This window comes from Oryx dammah, unplaced genomic scaffold (assembly GCF_014754425.2).
Source record: "Oryx dammah isolate SB20612 unplaced genomic scaffold, SCBI_Odam_1.1 HiC_scaffold_11227, whole genome shotgun sequence".
In the NCBI taxonomy this organism is placed as follows: Eukaryota; Metazoa; Chordata; class Mammalia; order Artiodactyla; family Bovidae; genus Oryx; species Oryx dammah.
The window spans coordinates 731,360-751,493 of record NW_024080620.1 but is presented as its reverse complement, the minus strand read 5'-3'; the positions used below and the strand labels follow the sequence as shown (position 1 = coordinate 751,493).

The following is a 20,134-nucleotide window of genomic DNA, read 5'->3' as shown; positions in this document are numbered from 1 at the left end:
TAACATTTAGTCACTAGGCTTGCTTCACATCTGTTCTGGAATGAATGACACCAAACAATGATCTAATATTTTAGGAGAGACATGGATATATGTGATATTTGAGGCTATTTATTGTAAAAACTTCTTTTCAAAAGTTCATTTCAGTCAGTCGTGTCTGACTCTTTGCAACCCCATGAACTGCAGCACGCCAGGCCTCCCTGTCCATCACCAACTCCGGAGTTCACTCAAACTCATATCCATTGAGTCGGTGATGCCATCCAGCCGTCTCATACCTGTCGTCCCCTTCTCCTCCTGCCCCCAGTCCCTCCCAGCATTAGAGACTTTTCCAATGAGTCAGCTCCTTGCATGAGGTGGCCAAAGTACTGGAGTTTCAGCTTTAGCATCAGTCCTTCCAAAGAACACCCAGGACTGACCTCCTTTAGAATGGACTTGTTGGATCTCCTTGCAGTCCAAGGGACTCTAAAGAGTCTTCTCCAACACCACAGTTCAAAAGCATCAATTCTTCAGCACTCAGCTTTCTTCACAGTCCAACTCTCACATCCATATAAAGTAGTAAATCTCAAAAAAGGTTATACCCTTTGCTGGCTCACTCTTTCTCTCTTCCCTTTTCCCCAATCTCACTCTTTTCCATTTTGTCTCCCTTCATTCCTCTCTCCCTCTGATTTCAGGTGCCTCTCTTTGTTAATCTTTCCCTGGTTCTCATTCTAGTAATAATGTGGAAGTGAGCAATGCATATTACATTTAATTTTCATTTCTTTTTATGCTCATGGGAATTTTCATAACATACTCATCTGATGCTTTTTGTAAGACTCTTATAAAACATTGATTAAATCTTGTGGATTTTCCTGACTCTAGATCAAACCTTGTTAAATTTAGTCATTTTTTTGTTTGTTTGTTTCCAAGGTGAAAACCATCTGGACAAAGTGCATAGGGCCAAACTCCTAGAAATCTTCTCAATAGCAAGGGCCCAGAGTAGTCAGTTCTCTTGGGTTCTTTCCTTCTTCTTCTTCTTTTTTTTTTTTTTTTGTAAAAATTAGCTCCTTTACTTTGCTTCTGTTGCCTACTGAAACAATTGACTCTTGGTAGCGGGATGAATCAACAGATCTTCTGGATATTTTAAGACAGAAGCCTTGAATGTTTGCTACTAGGATTACAACAAAGCAAAGAGATTATTTTGCAAAGCTCAAATACATTTGAAATTAACATTGCTGGACATTTTCAGTTGTTCTGTCCATCTTGAAGCTTTCCTTGAATCTCCCAGTGGTAGTTAATAATTTTCTCCTTAGTACTTCTCTCTCATACACCTTACCAGAATCTCTCATCAAAGATCTATGTAATTACGATTTATAATATGGGCTTTGGGCCATATTTCATTTATCTCCATATGCTCGTACTTGGTTTAGAGCCAAATACATAGCACATGTTGAGTTAATACATAGCTATAAGGAAATGGGACATTTAGACCTCACTTATCCAACAAATATTTATTGAGAATTTACTCAATACTAAGTATTGTTCTAGGCATTGAATATATCATGATAAGTAAGATAAGATAGTCAAAGTTTCTGCCTTCCTGGAGGTTTCACTCTAGTGGGAGAGATGACAGCTTGCAGAGAATATATAATATAATGTCAAGCCATGAAGTGTTAACAAAGAAATACAGAATGACATGACATGGTGATAAAGAGGATGGAGTGAGAGGGGGGTGGGGCACAATTTTTAAGAGAACTTAGAGGAGATGACAGAGATATTTGAAGTAATAACACTCCAAGCAAAGTGAGCAACATGGGCAAAGACCCTGTGACAAGAACAAATTAGGCTTAGCCCAGGAACTGCAAGGCCAATGTGACAAGCAAGAAATGGTTGGAGCAAAGGTTGGAATTGGCAAGACCAGATCACGTGGGGTCTTGCGGGCCTGCAAAAGCTTATATTCTGTGTGACGTGAAGCCAGTGAAAAGTTGGGCAAGAGGGAGATATGATCAGATATGCATTTTTAAAAGATCGTCCTGGGTGCGATATCCAAGATGGATTACATGTGGTACAAGTGAATGCAATGAAACAGACCTGGAGAAAATATCTCCAGTAGATGTCGATTCGATTACAGGTGATGAGGGGACTGAGCTGTGGTTAGATTCTTCATACACTTTGCAGTTCGGGCTATCAGGATTTATTTTGACATATTGAAACTCTCCCATGAGTATGGCTCAGGAAACTCAAACAGGGGCTCTAGATCAAACTAGAGGAGTGGGATGGAGAGGGAGATGGGAGGGAGCTTCAAAAGGGAGGGGATATGTATATACCTATGGCTGATTCATGTTGAAGTTTGACAGAAAACAATAAAAGTCTGTAAAGCAACCTTCAATTAAAAAATAAATTAATTAAAAAAAACTCTCCCATAAAGTCTGTGCTTTATGAAAGTGACTCTAAAATGAAAACTGATATTTGACTGCCCAGGTTATAATCTAACACAATGTTTCTTGAACTTTTTGATCTGAAAGTTCTTTATACTCTTAAAAATTATTGAGGACCTCAAAGAGTTTGTTAATATGGATTAGATCTATTGATAACTGTTTTAGAATATGCATCTGTTGATTAATTTTAGTTAGTTAGTTCAGTCACTCAATCGTGTCTGACTCTTTGCGACCCCATGAATCACAGCACGCCAGGCCTCCCTGTCCATCACCAACTCCTGGAGTTCACTCAGATTCATGTCCATCGAGTCAGTGATGCCATCCAGCCATCTCATCCTCTGTCATCCCCTTCTCCTCCTGCCCCCAATCCCTCCCAGCATCAGTCTTTTCCAATGAGTCAACTCTTCGCATGAGGTGGCCAAAGTACTGGAGTTTCAGCTTTAGCATCATTCCTTCCAAAAAAATCCCAGGGCTGATCTCCTTCAGAATGGACTGGTTGGATCTCCTTACAGTCCGTTGATTAATTTTAAAACAATAATAATAAACCTAAAACTAATAAACCCATTACACGTTAACAGAAATAACCCATTTTTTGGTGAAAGCTAACTATATTCTCCACGATGAAAAATATTTAGTGAGAATAATGCCACTGCTCTACATTTAAAAAATCTGGGGGGACTTTCCTGTGGTCCAGTGGTTAAGACCCTGTGCTTGCACTGCAGGGGTCACAAGTTGGATCCCTGGTCAGGGATCTAAGATCCTACATATTGTGTGGGGCAGCCAAAAAAATAATTTCTTTAAAGTCATTTAACAGAAGATAGGGCTTCCCTTGAGGCTCAGCTGGTAAAGAATTTGCCTGCAATGTGGGAGACCTGGGTTCAATCCCTGGGTTGGGAAGATCTCCTAGAGAAGGGAAAGGCTACCTACTCCAGTATTCTGGCCTGAAAAATTCCATGGACTGTATAGTTCATGGGGTCGCAAAGAGTTGGACATGACTGAGTGACTTTCACTTTCTTTTCACTTTCCACAAAAGATAGATAACTGGATTCTCACATCTACTTCTTCATTCAATCTATGGTGATATTACACATCATGTAGCCTCTGGAGAACTCCACTGTACTCTTGTGAAAGGATAGAATTATATGACCAGTAATATCTTTTTTTTTTTGTATAGCCATTTTATTAATAACACTGAAGATGGAAGAAAAAAGCAACATTTTCAGCATATTATGCTTTAGGATTTCCAGAAAGGCAAAAATGCAACTAAAATGCAAAACAAAAATTTGTGTAGCCTGTGGAGAAGGTACTGTGACGTATTGAACATGTCAAAAATGGTATGCGATGTTTCGTGCTGGAGATTTTTCGCTGGATGATACTTCATGGCTGAGTAGACCAGTTGAAATTGATAGTGGTTATATCAAGACATCAACTGAGAAGGATCAGCATTATACCATGCAAGGCCAGTAACATCTTAGTATCATTATTTTTTAAATGCTGACCTCACTGACTCCCTGAAAGTATTTCAGTGATCCCCAGAGTTCCTTAGACTACACTTTGAGAACTGCTAATCTAAAGGTGAACAATCTTGGACTACACCTCTGTTTAAAAGAGATGTTAGCATTAATCTCACTGAGTTAGATGATGAAGCCATTATAGACTCCCTTTGTCACCTGTAATTACTGGCTTTGAAGGTATGTAGGAAACCAGACCACAGTTTAAAAACTGCTTTGAATTGGGGGTCCACAGCCTTTTAAGTCCTGATAACATTAATAGGGTTAAGTGTGAAACAATAAAGATTTAGAAAGAGCACAAAAAAGCAAGGGAAAAGAAGAAATAGTGGTAGACCAATGAGAAGAAAGAACTGATTACATAGAAATGGTATACGTTTCAGGATCAGGAGACTTATAATAAAATTGCCTGCTCAGTGGCTCCAGATACCCATTAGCCATTCTGATCTAACAAGCCAACTTTGTTTCAGCCATAAGTTCCAAATGCTGTGCCTGCGACCTTCCCCACAGGTGGGCCCAAAAGTGGAGACACCACATGTTTCAAGCCATATATTGGTCTAACATTACTCCATAGTGTACAAAAACAACCTCTGCTTAAGCTTTTCCAACTCAGATGCCAACACTCCATTTCTCCAAGTGAGACTCTGGCTTGAAACACCATAACTGCCATATAATCCACTGTAGGTGTGACTGAGTGTAAAACAACCCAGCGGCTCATTTGCCTAAATCAGAAAAGGATACAATCAGACAATATCATGAGTGAGAGGAAAAGGAAAAACTTACCTCCAAACTGGGCATCCGGCAAAAAACTCAGCTTCTCCTTCCAGAAAATACAATGAATCAGTAACAGCATTCAAAACCAAAACTACATTAACACTCAACATTTGTCCACAGGAGCCATAGGAATCCACATCAATACAACACCTTGAACTTCAAGATGATGTGAGAGACAGAACAAGTTTGAAGGCCAGGCACAGGTTTCCAAAGAAAAGCTCCTGAGTCCCACTCAGCCTCATAGAACATAAACCCAACTAATGTTAAAAGCAAGGTAGCTCTGAACTTCTGTGCTAGGTGAAAGGTAACCCAAGGTTTTAGCGACCTGCTTACTCCTGTTGAGGGCACGGGGCTTGGTATTCTGCCATATGTGTGACAGCATTGAGAAAGGTTATTTAAGCCCATCAGGAACGCTGGAAAAAAAGTCTAAATTCTTACCTGCTTGTGGTTAGAATGGGTGCACCTCATTGGATTATCATAGGGTTATATGGAATTAATTATATATTTTTTAATCTGAAAAGCTTCCTCTTCTTTTTCTTTTCAAAAATGCAAATGAGAATAGCAATGATGTCTCTGGGCTTTGAGGAGCAGAGGCTGTCTGTTGTGCTATAAGGCATGACTTAGGGCAACCAGGGGTTGGATGGGGGGTTGTGGTGTCAAGAGTGATGTATTGCCAAGAACAAGGTGTAAATCTGTGAATTCATGACTCCAAAGGCATAAGATAACCACCACTCATTTCTAACAACTTTTTTTTTGACACTGAGGTCATTTAAGTTTTTATAAGTTTGAATAGAGAATGATGTACATAGATTGGTTTCTTTCAGAAAAAAGCATGTCTGAAGCATGCCTGAGATTCTTGTAGCAGTTATTACTTCATCTTATTTGTAGTTCCAGTTTAGCACAAAATAAAATTTGGACTGTCTCTCTGTGTGAAGATTTTATGTCAGCTTCATCGTCAGGTAAAATTTTGTTCTACCTTTGTTGTGAAAAGAGGCAGGTTGAGAGTCATTAGTCACTGCTGATGTTTTATCAGTTTTTTTTTTTTTTTTCTAATTCACTCTAGTAGCATTAGAGACGATAAAATAGGCTGCTAAAACCCCTTGTAGGCAAATTTATAAAGTGGAAATAGATTCTCTTTGAATCATTCTTCCTTAAAGACAGTAGATAATGTTGTAGTGATAGTAAGAAGAGTTAATGTCATGGGCTTTGCAATTAGAGAGATCTGTTTAAATTTCTTCATTCAACAAATGTTTATTGGGTACCTACTAAGTGCTAGATTCTGTTTCAGGCATTTGGATGCAAGAGTGTGGAAAAAGCCAAACACAGTGCCCTTCTGGTGGGAGAGGCAGCCTCTTTCATGTAGGTGACAAACTCAAGGCTGACTCAGCCATGTGCTGAGATGGTGGGGCAGGTGTCATCTCTCAGCTGCAAATGCCTTCTTTCACACATTACTCTGTGGGGCGGGCTGGGATTCTGTACATTTCTCCTTTGCCAGCTGGCTTCCTGTTGTGTGCAGGCTAAGTCACTTCAGTTGTGTCCGACTCTTTGCAACCCCATGGACTGTAGTCCGCCAGGCTCCTTTGTCCATGAGATTCTTCAGGCGAGAATATTAGAGTAGATTGCCATGCCATCCTCCAGGGGGTCGTCCCGACCCAGGGATCCAACTCCGTCTCTTCTGTCTCCTGCATTGGCAGGCAGATTCTTTACTACTAGCACCGCCTGGGTTAGGGTCCGCAAATAGGGACAGCAGAGAGACTGCAAGGATGGAGGGAGGGCCTTTCTCCTCCCTGTCTTCCTTTTGTTCCTCGCAGTATCACTCCAGCAATGTCCTTTGTCTGACAGCAGCAGTTATTTCTGGTCTACAGTCTCACTTGACGCTCTTGAAACCAGCCCCTGGGCGTGTTCTCAGAATGTTAGAGGCAGCGGGGTCATCCCCTCCTCAGAGATCTGAGCCCTATCTCTGTGGGGCTCTCTCTGACCTTCTGAGCTCTGGTAATTCCAACCTCTTTCCTGGATAGCAGCTGCTTCTGCTGTTGTATATCAGGGTTACCGCAGTGACCCTGTTGGCCCATTCAGTCTTCTACCATCTGGAAAACCAATTCCCTGAAGTAATTTCACGTTAAAAATTCCTCCTGTGGTTTTTGTTTTCTTTTCTGGATCCTGACATATATACCACACCAGTTCATCTTAACATTTGTTACAAGGATACTGAGGAATACTAATTTATTGATTATGAAACACATCATCCTGGCATAGTCACAATAGTCAATAATGAAAGAAGAGTGAGTGCTTTTATTTGGTTGAATATTTTGCATGGTTCCAAAGAGGAAGAAGTATAAATGTCAACATTTACTTTCAACAGATCAACATTGAGTCTTTTTTAGGGCTAGAGGAGAAATAATTTTGTTACTTTTTACCAAAAAATAATTGGTATTGTAAATACATATAAGTGTACAGGGCTTCCTAGGTTGCACAGTGGTAAAGAATTTGCCTGTCAAGGCAAGATACAGAGATGCAAGAGATGCAAGAGATATGAGTTCAATCCCTGGGTTGGGAAGATCCTCTGGAGTAGGGCATGGCAACCTACCCCAGTATTCTTGCCTGGGGAATCCCAAGGACAGAGGAGCCGGGTGGGCTATACAGTCCATGGGATTGCAAAGTTGGACATGACTCAGTGACGGAACGACAACAATTCTCACTTTTAAGCCAAGCCCTTACTACTTCTTCATGTTAATTGCTAAGTATAGAATGAAATATTCCTCAGATGCAATCTAGTATGTAATATATTGGACTTTATTTTTTTAATTTATTTATTTTAATTGGAGGCTAATTACTTTACAATATTGTAGTGGTTTTTGCCATACATTGACATGAATCAGCCATGGGTGTACATGTGTTCTCCATCGTGAACCCCCCTCCCCCCTCCCTCCTTATCCCATCCCTCAGGGTGTATTAGACTTTAGAAAACCAACTTCTTCATTTAAATAGGATAAGTGTCTCCTTTTCAGATATTGATTGATATGCTTATTTCAGTTCTGTCATATTTCTGTCAACTTAAGAATCTTCAACTATGAAATGAAGATAATATAATCTATTTTTATAAATCAGCATCAAGTATTTGTTGTCTATTGGGCTGGCCAAAATTTATTTAGGTTTTTCTGTAAGATGCTATAGAAAAATCCAAATGAACTTTTTGATCAACCCAGTATTTGCTATACTCTTTTAAATTTGCTCTGATATATTCTATAAATGAACATTTGGCAAGAAACTATAAATTTGTTCACAGGCCATGATAAAACAAAAAGCCTAAAGTATTCAGGTTCCAGTTTCACCTAATTTTAAATTTACAAATAAGGTGCCTCTTGTGAAAGTGAAAGACTATAATAGTTGAGTTAATAATAAAAATGATCACTTGATAAGTCTCTGTAAAGCAACTCTGTTTAGCTAGAGTTCCCAGGAGCTGAAAAGTGAATGGCTTTAATCCCTCAATAACATACCATTTTTTAAGGCAGATTGTTTTCAATTTCTTGTTATCAACAAAATTGAAGAGGACTCCTTTGAATTACTTTACCTTTGAATTGTCAGATGAAAGATCATGAAAAAATAATTTTTGATGATAGATCACTGTGTGATTTTCAGCATTTAACTTAGGAGATCCAAAAATTGAGTTGCACCACTCTAAAGGATGCTTTCCAAGGCCCACTTGACTTCACATTCCAGGATGTCTGGCTCTAGATGAGTGATCACACCATCATGATTATCTGGGTCGTGAAGATCTTTTTTGTACAGTTCTTCTGTGTATTCTTGCCATCTCTTCTTAATATCTTCTGCTTCTGTTAGGTCCATACCATTTCTGTCCTTTATCGAGCCCATCTTTGCATGAAATGTTCCCTTGGTGTCTCTAATTTTCTTGAAGAGATCTCTAGTCTTTCCTATTCTGTTCTTTTCCTCTATTTCTTTGCACTGATCGCTGAAGAAGGTTTTCTTATCTCTTCTTGCTATTCTCTGGAACTCTGCATTCAGATGCTTATATCTTTCCTGTTCTCCTTTGCTTTTCGCCTCTCTTCTTTTCACAGCTATTTGTAAGGCCTCCCCAGACAGCAATTTTGCTTTTTTGTATTTCTTTTCCATAGGGATGGTTTTGATCCCTGTCTCCTGTACAATGTCACGTACCTCATTCCATAGTTCATCAGATACTCTGTCTATCAGATCTAGGCCCTTAAATCTATTTCTCACTTCCACTGTATAATCATAAGGGATTTGATTTAGGTCATACCTGAATGGTCTAGCGGTTTTCCCTACTTTCCTCAATTTGAGTCTGAATTTGGTAATAAAGAGTTCATGATCTGACACTTACTCCTTGGAAGAAAAGTTATGACCAACCGAGATAGCATATTCAAAAGCAGAGACATTACTTTGCCAACTAATGTCCATCTAGTTAAGGCTATGGTTTTTCCTGTGGTCATGTATGCATGTGAGAATTGAACTGTGAAGAAGGCTGAGCACTGAAGAATTGATGTTTTTGAACTGTGGTGTTGGAGAAGACTCTTGAGAGTCCCTTGGACTGCAAGGAGATCCAACCAGTCCATTCTGAAGGAGATCAACCCTGGGATTTCTTTGGAAGGAATGATGCTAAAGCTGAAGCTCCAGTACTTTGGCCACCTCATGTGAAGAGTTGACTCATTGGAAAAGACTTTGATGCTGGGAGGGATTGGGGGCAGGAGGAGAAGGGGACGACAGAGGATGAGATGGCTGGATGGCATCCCTGGCTTGATGGACGTGAGTCTGAGTGAACTCCGGGAGTTGGTGATGGACAGGGAGGCCTGGCATGCTGCAATTCATGGGGTCGCAAAGAGTCAGACATGACCCAGCGACTGAACTGAACTGAACTGAACTCTAAAGGAACTCTGTCCATTTCCACTGAATGATTCCTCAGCACATAAATGCTAAAGTTTAAAGATTAATAGGATTGAACTGATGTTGAATCATGTTTCATTTCAACACTAAATAATTTTCATCCAAGCTTACATAAATTAATTGAGAAAAAATCTATTGTGTTGAGGTATATTCCCAGTAATATTTTACTTGTTTTGTCCAATAATTACTTTTCAAAATCGAAAACATGGCTATATTGCTTTAATCAACCATCTACAACTAATGATTTTAAGAATAACACTATGAAAAAGTAATTTAACACTTAGAGCTTCATATTTGCAAAAGAAATAGGTTCTTTGTTAATCAATAAAATATTTTCCAGCATAGCATAATATTATATGAGGGTAAAATTATGTGAGGAAAGTAGAATGAAAAACTTCACAAGAAAATGTTGTGAAAATGTCCAACTGTCAGAGTGTGTTCACGTACCTTTTAAATAGATGATAGTGGATATCAAGCCTTTGGTATTTAGATTCCATTTTATTTATTTAAAAATTAATGAAATGATATTAATAAATGCAAATATTTGCAATATGCTGGAGATTATGTCTTTCCAACTATTTAAACTAATATTTAAACATTTAAGATAATGGTCAAGAATATGTAAAGGGGTAGTTATTTTTTTCATACTTTAGGTTAGGGGACATATGAGCAAAAAAATATGAAGAAAGACTACTGGCATAAAAAGACTAGAAAGTAGCCAGTTCAGAGCAGAGCATTCAGTGATTTTGATACCGCATCTAGCTGCAGGGGGCATCTCTTACAAGATTCCCTGCTGGGTTAGGGTACAGGATACCATTGTTCAAAGGTGGACCACTGCATAATTATGAAAACAGTATAAAATTACATTTAGTATTGTTCTTTCACATGCATTACATTTTTTTCAGAACTAAAATATTATTTGGCATTCTATTTTTAATATTCTACATTTTTTCCCCCTTGTACTACTAGTGTTCCAAGGATCATCATCTTGGTGTACTATTTTAACTCATTGGTGTGTATTTTGTTCTCTGCTTGGCATGCAGAAGATAGCCAATAAATGTTGTTTAATTAAAATTAAATAAAATAAAGGCCAATCAATCCTTTATTATTTAAAAAGGTGAACCTTTAACACCAATAAATAAATTTAATTCCAAAGACATATAGAAAACTGGTGTGTCATTCCATAACTACCACAGTGTAATAATGAAAGAAGAGGTAGTGTGCCCACAGCACAGAAAGTCAAATTCTACCAGTGGATATCTGCAGCAAAGAAAGCTTCCCAGGTAGCTCAGTGGTAAAGAATCTGCCTGCAATACAGGATATGCGAGTTTAATCCCTGGGTCAAGAAGATCTCCCAGAGAAAGGAATGGCTACCCACCTCAGTGTTCTTGCCTGGGAAATCCCAAGGACAGGGGAACCTGGCAGGCTACAGTCCATGGGGTCACAAAAAAGTTGGACATGACCTAGCCACTAAACAACAACCAAGGGTTTATTACAGGGTGGTGAGCAAGGGAGTGGAGAAGGCAATGGCACCCCACTCTAGTACTCTTGCCTGGAAAAATCCCATGGATGGAAGAGCCTGGTAGGCTGCAGTCCATGGAGTCACTGAGGGTCAGACACAACTGAGCCAATTGACTTTCACTTTTCACTTTCATGCATTGGAGAAGGAAATGGCAACCCACTCCAGTGTTCTTGCCTGGAGAATCCCAGGGACGGGGGAGCCTGGCAGGCTGCCGTCTATGGGGTCACACAGAGTCGGACACGACTGAAGTGACTTAGCAGCAGCAGCAGAGCAAGGGAGAAGGAGACAAGTCTCAGATCCACTCTGTCTTAGTCTCTGAGTTTGTAGTTTTTAAAAGGGAACAACAGAAAAAGAGCTAAGATTAACCATCATCTTCGGTGGATCATGGAAAAAGCAAGAGAGTTCCAGAAAAACATCTATTTCTGCTTTATTGACTATGCCAAAGCCTTTGACTGTGTGGATCACAATAAACTGTGGAAAATTCTTCAAGATATGGGAATACCAGACCACCTGACCTGCTTCTTGAGAAATCTGTATGCAGGTCAGGAAGCAACAGTTAGAACTGGACATGGAACAACAGACTGGTTCCAAATAGGAAAAGGAGTATGTCAAGGCTGTATATTGTCACCCTGCTTATTTAACTTCCATGCAGAGTATATCATGAGAAACGCTGGACTGGAAGAAACACAAGCTGGAATCAAGATTGCCAGGAGAAATATCAATAACCTCAGATATGCAGATGACACCACCTTTATAGCAGAAAGTGAAGAGGAACTAAAAAGCCACTTGATGAAAGTGAAAGAGGAGAGCGAAAAAGTTGGCTTAAAGCTCAACATTCAGAAAACGAAGATCATGGCATCTGGTCCCATCACTTCATGGAAAATAGATGGGGAAACAGTGTCAGACTTTATTTTGGGGGGCTCCAAAATCACTGCAGATGGTGACTGCAGCCATGAAATTAAAAGACGCTTACTCCTTGGAAGAAAATTTATGACCAACCTAGATAGCATATTCAAAAGCAGAGACATTACTTTGCCAACTAAGGTCCGTCTGGTCAAGGCTATGGTTTTTCCAGTAGTCATGTATGGATGTGAGAGTTGGACTGTGAAGAAGGCTGAGCGCCAAAGAATTGATGCTTTTGAACTGTGGTGTTGGAGAAGACTCTTGAGAGTTCCTTGGACTGCAAGGAGATCCAACCAGTCCATTCTGAAGGAGATCAGCCCTGGGATATTTTTGGAGGGAATGATGCTAAAGCTGAAACTCCAGTACTTTGGCTACCTCATGCAAAGAGTTGACTCACTGGAAAAGACTTTGATGCTGGGAGAGATTGGGGGCAGGAGGAGAAGGGGATGACAGAGGATGAGATGGTTGGATGGCATCACCAACTCGCTGGACGCAACTCTGAGTGAACTCTGGGAGTTGGTGATGGACAGGGAGGCCTGGCGTGCTGCGATTCATGGGGTCGCAGAGAGTCGGACATGACTGAGCGACTGAACTGAACTGAACTGAACTGTGACATTTCTATGACATTTCTTAACCTTTGTTTTGGGAATCAAGATGTCTCAGGTTTATAATTCTGTGATCAGGTGGTCCGTGGCTGGGAGGTCTGTTAGGTCATCTTGCCCTGTAGAAATAATCTGACTTTGTACATTAACAGTGATATCTTTAATAGCAATCTTGGTACATTAACAATAATATCAAAAGCAGTGATTTTAGTATGTTAATGATGTTATCTACTGCAACAATTTTAGTTGCTGACTCTGGTTGACTGGTGTTCAGTCACATAGGATTGAGGATTCAGGAGATAAGACAGGGATTGAGGTCAGAGGGAACAAGAAATGGAATAAAATTGTGGATAGAGATTAATCATAAACTTGGTAAGCAGGTTTTAGGTGAACTTTATTTCAACAGTTTACAGCACATCTCCAATCTGGCTATATTTGGCTGGTCAAGATGGAAAAACTGGTTACCTATCACTTTTCCATGCCCTGATTGAAAAGACTTGGATGCTTGGTTCTAAATAAGACTTTTCAAGTCTACAGGGTTTGTAGGTTGCTCAAGTTCATGCCAAATGTGTAGCCTCTAGACATAACTACAGATTGTAAGACCTGTGATTATTTTGAGATGATATGAAGCTCTTTGAAATGCACAAGGAAGTGGAACAACCAAAATTAATCTTGCAAAGTATTGAAATGTAAATGTCAACTTATCCTCAATTGGTTATAAACATTCACAAACTTATGTTCAAGCACTGGGGGCGTCTGGAACATTTGAAAAGCAAAATCCTTACTCTAAAAAGCAAAAGCAAAAATGTAAGCCATTTATTCCTCTGTTTACAAGTGTGTTTAGCACAAGTTCTATCAAATCCTTGCTCCGAGAACCCAACTTGAGTCATTCTGTTTAAATAAACTGTCAGTGTCCTAATTTTCTACCAAGAAGTGGCTGTATCCTTGAAACTGCTGTTATACAAGACTTTTTCCATTTCCTACCTCCAGCCTCATGCACTTTTGCCCTAAAATTGATTCCAAACAGTAGCCAGAAAACATACCCAGGAAAAGTGTATTCTGTGCCAATCCAGCCTTCCTAAAAGCAAGCAATCTCTATGCTCCTGCAATTTGTATAGCCATACTATAAATAACCTGCTGCTGATGCTAGTGTGCTTTTCATTTGCACTTTTACAAGGTTGGTGAAGCTGCTCTTTGTCAAACTAGAGGGATGGGGCTGGGCAGGTCACAGTTTCCTGAATACATGTCAAGGTGTCTCTTAGTTTTGTACCTAGAGTTAATTCTTATTTTTATTTGTGGTTGCACTGGATTCATAATGCTGTGCGTGGGCTTTCTCTAGTTGCAGTGAACAGAGGCTACTCCTTGTGGTGCTCGGGCTTCTCACTGTGGTGGCTTCTCCTATTGCGGAGCACAGGCTCTAGGCCCATGAGCTTCAGTAGCTGCAGCATGTGGGTCAGTAGTTGTAGCTTCTGGGCTGTGGAGCACAGGATCAATAGTTGTGGCATACAGGCTTAGTTGCTCTGTGGCAGGTGAAATCTTCCCAGACCAGAGATAGAACCTGTGTCCCCTGCATTAGCAAGTGGATTCTTATCCTCTATACCACCAGGGAAGTCCTAGAGCTAATTCTTTATTTAACTAACACAGCCAAGTAGGGAGTCACAAGGTATAGTACGAAAAGTGAATACCGAGTTATTTTGTGAGAATGAGACACAGTCAAAACTTTGGATTTGTCTCTGTCTTTTTATGTGCTGTCTGGAGAGAGTTCTCTGAAAAGCATCTTTGTGAACACATCTGCTTCCCAGTACAGTTGAAGGTAAGGTTTAATAAATAGCCTGAATCCTGTACCACTGGCAAATTCAGTAACCTCTATATTTGAGTAACATGCTTCAGTAGACATGCTAGCATTGTTAGAAGACCAAAAAGGGGCAGAATTTCTAGCCTTAAGAAGGAAGAGAACTCAGTGTTTTTACAGATATAAATGAATGATTTTGAATTAAAAGAACTCTTCCTTTAATTAAAGGAAGAAGAACTCTTCCTTTAATTTATATAACTTCTTGAAGGCATCTACAGGTATACATAATAACTTGGTGGTTTCCCTGGTGGCTCATTGGAGAAGGAAATGGCAACCCACTCCAGTGTTCTTGCCTGGAGAATCCCAGGGATGGGGGAGCCTGGTGGGCTTCCATCTATGGGGTCGCACAGAGTCGGACACGACTGAAGCGACTTAGCAGCAGCAGCCCTTCCCTGGTGGCTCAGATGGTAAAGCGTCTGTCTAGAATGTGGGAGACCCAGGTTCGATCCCTGGGTAGGGAAGATCCCCTGGAGAAGGAAATGGCAATCCACTCCAGTACTATTGCTTGGAAAATCCCATGGACGGAGGAGCTTGGTAGGCTACAGTCCATGAGGTCGCAAAAGTAGGACAAGACTGAGCAACTTAATAACTTGTGTGCTCAATCGTGTCTCTTTTGTAACCCCATGGACTGTAGCCTGCCAAGCTCCTTTGTCCATGGAATTTCCCAGGCAAGAATACTGGAGAGGGTTGCCATTTCCTCCTCCAGAGGATCTTCCCAACTGGGATCAAACCTCCTACATTTGGCAGGTGAATTCTATAAGTGTATCTCCCTCTAAATATTTTATTAGCCGAATTAGAGCATTCACATACACGCTCAGTAAAATGGATTTTAAAGTCACTCAGAAGTTCACAACTGTTAATGAGTCTGTTTGAAGGTAATGGAAATCCTTAGAAACACTCATCCTGTTTGGTCTTGTTTGGTGAGGAGGTCAGTTGCACTGAATGACCCCCTCGTCAGATGACTGTTAAATAGTGGTAAGATGTATCTCTGAGGGTCCCTTCATTGCGTATGAGGCCACCAGGAGAATCAATCAAGACTGTAAGCCCTTAACATTTGCTATTTCATCACATTGAGGCTCTAGGAGCTAATAGTTAAAGCTGCTCATCCACTGTGATGCGTTCTGAGCACTTGAAACTTCTCTGGAAAAAGATATATTATGGGCATTGATTACTGTACTAGTGAAGAGGAGCATGTGGTTGTGGAGGTCAGAAGAGTTAACAGTCTGCTCTGTTAAGAGGGGAAGGGATAATAAACTAGAGAGCACTTATGACTGGCACCGCTGGAGGTGGCATGGGAATTGACAGGTCCCAGGGAAGGGAAAACCTTGTGCCACTACTAACAAACGCCTTAATCTTTAAGCTCTTGTCACAGAATGCTGTGTTCCTTTACGTGTCGGCTGGACCCTGGTTCACTTCCCAGTACAAGACTGTCCCTTGAGCCCTGTTCAGTATGCACAGGGAGGGTTGGGGTGTACATTAATGTTCCCATGCCAACAAAGGTCCGTCTAGTCAAGGCTCTGGTTTTTCCAGTGGTCATGTATGGATGTGAGAGTTGCACTGTGAAGAAAGCTGAGCGCCGAAGAATTGATGCTTTTGAACTGTGATGTTGGAGAAGACTCTTGAGAGTTCCTTGGACTGCAAGGAGATGCAACCAGTCCATCTTAAATGAGACCAATCCTGGGTGTTCATTGGAAGGACTGATGCTGAGGCTGAAACTCCAATACTTTGGCCACCTGATATGAAGAGCTGACTCATTTGAAAAGACCCTGATGCTGGGAAAGATTGAGGGCAGGAGGAGAAGGGGACAACAGAGGATGAGATGGCTGGATGGCATCACCGACTCAATGGACATGGGTTTGGGTGGACTCCGGGAGTTGGTGATAGACAGGGAGGCCTGGAGTGCTGCGGTTCATGGGGTCGCAAAGAATAGGACACGACTGAGCGACTGAACTGACTGAACTGAACTGACTGATGCATCCCACTACCACGTCACACAAGCATGTATCTACTCTGACATAAAACTCACACTCTGGGCAGGTTCACACCAGTGTATTAGTGACCACTACTGATGGAGCCAGAATGTCATTCTGCGTAATTCACAGACGTCTTTAGCTTTCTCTATTATTCTCCACGCCAACCCTGCCATAATTGTAAGGTGTCTCAGGGCCCTGGAGGATGGGTGAATCAGGCCCCATTGGACCCTCACAATTTCCCAGAACTTTCTAAACTCATTCCACTTCAGCCACCTAGGTGGAAACTTGTGCGCTCTCCTTGATTCTTTCCTCCCTACATCAAGCTTTGCTTAATTACCTCTTGATTCTTAAATCCATCCTTACAACCATGCCCTACTTTAGAGTCTGAAGTGTTTCTCCACTTCCTAATATCTTCATCCAACCCCTTTTCTTCAGTTACCAGTGTGACATATTTTATTCAAATATAACTATGAAAGTGTAAGTAAACGTGTTAGTCTCTCAGTCATGTCTGACTCTTTGCAACCCCATGGACTGTAGTCCGCCAGGCTCCTCTGTCCGTGGAATTTGCTGGGAAAGAATACTAAAGTGGGTTGCCATTCCCTTCTCCAGTGGATCCTCCCAACCTAGGGATCAAACTCGGGTCTCACACACTGCAGGCAAATTCTTTACCATCTGAACCACCAGGGAAGCTGAAATATAACTGTATCAATTATCTATTTAAATGCTCCAGTTGCATTTTCTATCAGTTTTCTACAGGATGAAATTGAAAATCCTTATTGTGACATACCTTCATGAGCCGCTTCCTGCTTATCTCTAGTCTCCTCTCTTCATGCTGACTGTTCTCTGCCTTAGGCTTGTGGGCCGCAACACTGAATAGTTTGTAGCTCCCTGCGTGCACTTGCTTCCATGCTTTTACTGATGCTGTTCCTTGTACCTGGACTACTCTTCATTCTCATCCTGCTGAACTTCCATTTATCCTTTAAGACCTCCCGTGTGATACTCATTAGGTAGCCTTCTCCCACTTTATGAGTTAGATACTCTTCTCCAGGCTCTCACGCTTTCCTGGGCATTTTTCTATCATTGCACTCATTAATTCTGTTCATTCACTAGTTGGAATTGTCTGCTTATGTTTCTCTATCCCCATCCATATTGAGTTTCTTGAAGTCCTGCTGCTGCTGCTAAGTCACTTCAGTCATGTCCAACTCTGTGCCATCCCATAGACGGCAGTCCACCAGGCTCCCCCATCCCTGGGATTCTCCAGGCAAGAACACTGGAGTGGGTTGCCATTTCCTTCTCCAATGCATGAATGTGAAAAGTGAAAGTGAAGTCGCTTAGTCAAGTCCGACTCTTAGCGACCCCATGAACTGCAGCCTACCAGGCTCCTCTATCCATGGGATTTTCCAGGCAAGAGTACTGGAGTGGGGTGCCATTGCCTTCTCCGTTCTTGAAGTCCTAGAAAGTGCTTATTCATATTTCTGTTTCAATGCTTTGCACGAAGTGAGAAATAATGATGAAAACAGTGGTAATGCACTGACAGTCCCTTATGTTCAAGGCATTTAATATGCATCTTTTCTCATTGAGGAGCCTGGCAGGCTACAGTCCATGGGGTGGCAAAGAATCAGACACAACTAAGCGGTTAACACATCTTATTTACTCCTCACCACAACTCTAAGTGGTGGTTATTGTGAAGTCTATTTTACAGTGAGGAAACTGAGATTCAGAAAGATGGTGACTTGGCAAGTGAGTTGCAGAATTACAATGTGAATCTGTATGTCTGACTCCAGAATACACATTCTGTTTACAACAACCACAAGATGAAGGTCATCCTGGAAGAGTGCTCTACTCTCTGAATCATAATGAGATGAAAAAGAATGAAAGCCACTGATAAGAAAGTTAGTATATTAAGTATCTGGCTGGTCCCCTCACCCCGGGGCAAGTACAGAATTTCCTCATGCCTGCATTTCCACTTTCTTTACCCAGGTCAATCTTGTAGCTGAGCACACTCAAAAATGTTTTACAGAGCGATTTACTAAAATAAAGTAACTTATCATAGAGCAAAGAATGACATAAAGAATATGCCTTTCAGATTTTGGTTATATAAAGAAACTGAAGCCTTTACAGAAATACAGCACCCACAGATGCTGTTTCACTCAATGTTATTTTTTTCATGATTTGTATGAAAAAAATCTTAAAGGTATATAAAATAAAGTTACCAATGTAATTAACTACAAACTTCATTTTGAAAAAAATAAAGTTACCAATGTAATTAATTACAAACTTCATTTTGAAAAAAATAAAAATATATGGACTAAAGACTGTACAGAAAAGAGAAAATATGAGCACTATATTTTATGAACCATCCCAGTGTAGTTACAATAAGTATAGCATAGATGGCATCTATGCACATTTGAAAACCAAATATCTGTGACTTAGATTAGCATCTGTTGTTGTGACAGCTGCAAATGATTCCCAAAACTTCTTGTCTTTATGTGGGGACTAAGCCAGCCTATTAGTCAGCATCAAGTCAAAATCTTTCTCCATGATGTCAGCAAGTGGATTTCAATAAATAGAGAAAATTCGACAAATATCTATTGAACATCTGTTGCATAATCTGAGTCAGGCATTGTGTAGGATACAAAGATAGTACATCTCTCCCTTAAGACTCTTAACAAAATCATTTCAGATTAAAAGTTAAATCAGAATACAAGGTATTGTATTAAAAATGAGTGTCACAGACTGGATATTAGAGACTGCCTCATTCTGCTTTATATTTTCTCATTGCACTATTTCCTGGAATTAAAAGATATTGAGTATAAATATGTGTGTGAATATATAAATATATGTATGTGTATATATATATATATATAATTGTTGTTTAGTAACTAAGTCATGTTCAACTCTTTGCTACCCCATGAACTGCAGCACTCCAAGCTTCCCTGTCCTTCACTAGCTCCTGGAGTTTGCTCAAACTCACTTTCTTTGAGTCTGTGATGCCATCCAACCATTTCATCCTCTGTTGCCCCCTTCTGCTGGTTCCTCAGTCTTCCCCAGCATCAGGGTCTTTTCCAATGAGTCAGCTCTTTGCATCAGGTGTCCAAAGTATTAGAGTATATATATATACACACATACACACAGAGAGAGAGAGACAAAAATTATATATATAATTTGTTGTTGTTAACCCTGGTCTTCTCCACTAAGATTTTAAGCTCAATAAGAGTAGGAACTTGTGTGTCTCCCTCACCACTGTATCAACAGTACCTATAACAGTACCTGACCTATAGTAGATACTCCATAAATATTTGCTGAATGAATTAATTTGGAGAATAGAGAAATTGCTATAAGCAGAGTTGACTGAAGAATGAAGTTTGATATAATTCTTAAAGAAGGAAGACAATGTGCATAGCAGCTGAGAGGCATTTCAAGAACAAGATTTAAGGAGGGTAAAGGTTTGGAAGTGATAATAAACTTACAATAGATTTGCATGTCTGGAGAGTATGTTTCCTATTGTGAATTATTTCTCCATAAAATGGATTGGGGTCGTGTTGACCAATACATAAAGAATTTCTTCTGGAGCATAGGCACTAGAACTATTTGAGACTCTGAGTCACTCGTGTCGAAGCAATTTCTGTTTTTCTAAGTTTGTGGCAGCCTGTGCTTGTAATTACCGGTTCG

At 40.4% G+C, this 20,134-nt stretch overlaps 1 non-coding gene across 1 annotated transcript; it reads left to right on the top strand.

Moving 5' to 3' along the window:
- The first annotated feature begins 14,878 nt into the window (after nucleotides 1-14,878).
- On the top strand, nucleotides 14,879-14,950 carry TRNAS-AGA. Its single transcript has one exon. It is a non-coding gene; the product is annotated as a tRNA-Ser (tRNA).
- Nucleotides 14,951-20,134: the final 5,184 nt, after the last annotated feature.